Source organism: Grammomys surdaster, unplaced genomic scaffold (assembly GCF_004785775.1).
Source record: "Grammomys surdaster isolate TR1022 unplaced genomic scaffold, NIH_TR_1.0 125690, whole genome shotgun sequence".
Lineage (NCBI taxonomy): Eukaryota > Metazoa > Chordata > Mammalia > Rodentia > Muridae > Grammomys > Grammomys surdaster.
The window spans coordinates 772,454-776,641 of record NW_021620526.1 but is presented as its reverse complement, the minus strand read 5'-3'; the positions used below and the strand labels follow the sequence as shown (position 1 = coordinate 776,641).

At 43.6% G+C, this 4,188-nt stretch overlaps 1 pseudogene; it reads left to right on the top strand.

Moving 5' to 3' along the window:
* The first annotated feature begins 1,739 nt into the window (after positions 1-1,739).
* Positions 1,740-2,650, top strand: LOC114639245 (annotated as a pseudogene).
* The last annotated feature ends 1,538 nt before the right edge of the window (positions 2,651-4,188 follow it).

The window sequence follows — 4,188 nt, the reverse complement described above, 5'->3', positions numbered from 1 at the left end:
CCATGGGTATGTGGGTACTGTGTCTGACTCTCCTTTATGCTTCATGATTTGTGGTGGGACTTCTCTAGGAGGTGAAGATTTTGATTCTAGGGGTGATGTCAGTTTGGCAGAGGGAACCACATGTGATAAACAGAGAGAGGAGTCCCAGAATTATCCATATCTCAGACATGTACTTCCGGGGACTGTATGTGTTCACAGCACAAGAAGAAGTAACTGTACTGCCTGGTTATATTCTGAGGCCAACACTCAGAGGTACTAAGTGACATGCTTACTTCTACCTTGGGCAGGAAAGTGGGAGTCTTTGGAGAGATGAGGTCTTGTATCATCTGGACATAAAGGAAGATGTCAGGAAGTACAAGTCAGATGAATGAACCTCAGATGGAATTAGAAAACTCAAATATCAGTAGAGATGAGCCCAGGTCATCTGAGCATCCTAGGACAACCCATACAAATGTAAAGGGATGTGACACCTTCTCAGATGTCAAGAAGGTAAGGACGTTGACCAGAGTGGGTGGCTTTACTTAAAAATGGGGTTTCTGAGATCTTGCATGGTCCAAGTAAGAACCTCCAATGGATGAGTCAAGGAAACACCTGTCACAAGCCTCACAAAGACTTCTCACATACCTGACCCCTACAGTACTGGGCAAGGCTATCAGCCTAGGCACCTCATCTTGTTTGCAGGTCACTGGTCTCAGGGAGCTGAAAGATCTGGTAAAGGGGAGTTTGACTGGAGTCATCAGAGGAAAGATCTCAGGAGTGTCAGGACTCAAGGTAAGGACTGAAGGAATCATGCCATTTAAACAAGGGCCTTCTTCCCTCCCTGCCCTCCTTTCAGCTGTGAGAAAACTCAGGGACCATAGATACATTCCATTACCTCATGTCCTCTTCCCTCTCTTTCACAGAAATAGGCTCTTGACTTAAACTAGCTTTGGATCATCAGGGGAAGGATCAGTTCAGTCCTTACCATTTGTCAAGGTGAGTGTGAGACCTCCAACATCTCAGGACACATGGAATACATTGACTTGAAGATCAGCCAGTTATGAAGTGCTCTAAATCCCTGTTACTATGTTTCAGAGAGGTGAACAGTTAAGAGTTTGCTACAGGCCAGCAGAAGTGCAGTATCTGGCTCTTGATAGGGGAAACCTGAGGGCCCAGAATGATTGATCATAGAAGGCACCATTTACCTTAAGTAGGGTTACCCACCCCCTCCCAAAGTCCACCTCACCCTTCATATGAAGAGTGGGAACTGTTTCAAACTAGCAGTTTGCAGGTGTGAGATGTTTCAGCATCTCTTATAATAGTTTCAGAAGACAGAAGGTGAAAGGCTTCATCTGAGACAGTGTCTTCAGTTCATATATAAGCACAAAGCTATGTAGCCTCAGAAGTTAGGGGGAGGTACATACTACAAGTATGTATCAATGGTACCAACAGCTTAGAATATAGACATTCCAGATTTCCTGATCTCAAATATTCTGATGGTATCCCTGAGGCTACCTGTTCTGTGACTTGGCTGGACCCCAAAGAGCTGGGTCACTTCATGTTTCAGGCTTTCATGGTTCTAGGTCTGCTCAGAGTCCTTGTGACCCTAGAGTATTACTCAAAAGAAATCAAATAACATTAACATTTTGAGGGCTGTCTGACAGTGGCTGCCAGCAGAATCCACTCACTCTCTTCCTTTCCCCACCAGGCCTGTATATCCTTGCTGCTGTGATTGGGACACTATCCTTCCTGTTGTTACAATGGATAATCTCCATAACACCCATTACTGTAACCTCTAAGGCAGTGCTCAGGGCCAAAGGGAGTTAGACTATGCCAGGCTACAATGGCTGTGGTAGATAAGGAGGAAGCCACTCCCACCTCAAAGAAGGTGTATGGTAGTGGAATACCAAGTCCTCCCCAGAGTCCTCAGAGAGCCTCCTCTCCCCCTGTGGCACTGGACTCCATTCCTGAAGGTCCATCTGAGGAAGCTTCCACCAGCCAAGTAGAGGAGCTGGAAAACCCACTGCGTATGTTGTACAATGCACAGAACATAAAGGTATATGACTTGGTAGACTTTCTGCTTTTCAAATATCAAATGAAGGCATTCACTACCAAAGCAGAAATGCTGGAAAGTATTGGTAGAGAATATGATGCGTACTACCTTCTGATATTTAGTGAGGCCTCTGAGTGCTTAAAACTGGTCTTTGGCATTGACATGATAGAAGTGGACCCATTTGTCCACTCCTATATCCTTGTCACTGCCCTGGGGCTCACCTATGATGGAATGCTGACTGATGTGCAGGGTAAGCCCAAGACAGGTCTCCTAATAGTTGTACTTGGTGTCCTTTTCATGAAGGGAAACTGTGTCAGTGAGGAGATTATCTGGAAAATGCTGAATAACATAGGATTTTGTGGTGGGAGGGATCCTTACATACATCAAGACCCGAGGAAGCACATCTCTGAGGAGTTTGTGCAGGAAGGGTACCTGGAATACAGACAGGTGTCCAATAGTGATCCTCTTAGCTATGAGTTCCTGTGGGGCCCAAGGGCCTTTGCAGAAACCACCAAAATGAAAGTCTTGGAGTTTTTTGCTAGCATTACTAAGACTGATCCCAGAGCTTACACTGAAAAATATGCAGAGGCTTTGAGAGATGAGATAGAGAGGGCCTAGGCCAGTATCGCCCAGGAGATAGTTCTACAGCTCTGACCTGCACATAGTCTAATGCACTGGCAGTTCCCATCCAATATCAGTTCAGGCTGAGTAAGTGATCCAAGTATTGCACCCTCATTTGAGAGCTGGTGAGAGGAAAGCATAAAGCATTCTACTTTTATTATGAGTGACTTTAAGATACTTGGTATTCCAAAATGTTAATACTCTTGTTATAAGATCCTTTAGTTTTACGTCTTTTATAATGAATACATTGTTATTGATCCAGGTTTGAAGAATTTTATTATTTTGAAAACAAATGAGAATGATTTCTGTTTTAATTTGTAAAATGTCAAAAGATACCAGTGGCATTGAAATTGGAATTTTCTGGGCAATGGGAAAAATCTTGGCGTTAACTTGAACAAGAATAAAATTAATTTTTGATTGTCTTATACTGTTTAGTGTGGTTAACTAGTTAAAATGTAAGCTAAAAAAAATAATAAATAAATGGAATTTATAATGCAAAAGCCTTTGCTGGGGACCTGTTCTTTGTAAAGTCCTCTGTTAGCAGTTGGGGCATGGCAGAAGCCAGATGTTTCCTAACCTATAGAAAAGTTTGATATAGTAGAAGCTAGTACCATCACTTTCTGTAGATAGGGCAAGGGCAGGATCTGCATCCTTGTCAATACAACTCAGACCATAAACACTAGTACAGAAGAAGGTTTGTGGAGAGGTCTGCCAAGGCAAGTAGCCCAATGTCAATGCTGTAAATCAAGGCAGTTTGAGAGTCATACACACCTTACAGCTCAAAGGTCTGTAAAATCCTTTTCCAGGGGATCTGATCCCCACAGGGTCCAGGCTCTCATGTAGGAAAAGCATCCATTCACTTTTAAACAGGCATTAGCCTGTTTATGATAATAAGTTACAATCCACAGGCCCAGAGAGGTTAGGTAAAGAGGATGGCTGAGGAGGGGGATGCATGAACCTCCCTGGGAAGAGGAAATAGAATAACATTTGCAGTTCAATTGAGGGTGGACAAGGAAGGGAGTGGGAGGGATAGGGAAGTAGATGGAGAGAGTACAGGGAGAGACGGATGGAACTGGGGAACATTTGCAGGTGTGTGGGTAGGGGGGTGGAAGCCTAGTGCAGTGGAAACATCCTGGAATCTATGAAGGTCCTGATTGTGGTTGTTTGAAAAAGCTTGACTCATGGGAAATGACACTATTACAAAGTGTGGCCTTGTTGGAATAGGTGCAGCCTTATTTTATGAACTGTGTTACTGTGGGGATTGACTTTGAGATTTTCCTCCTAGCAGCCTGAGGATGCCAGTCTTCTGGTTCCCTTAGGACCAAGATTTAGAACAACAGTGCCATGCCTGCCTGCTGGGACACTGCCATGCTTCTCACCTTGATAATAATGGACTGAACCTCTGAACCTATAGGCTAGTCCCAATTAAATGTTGTCCTTTATAAGACTTATACATCATCCAGAGTACATGATCACATGTTACAAAGTTCATCACAAGTTCACACCAAAATTCAAATCATAAATTGAAATAGAAG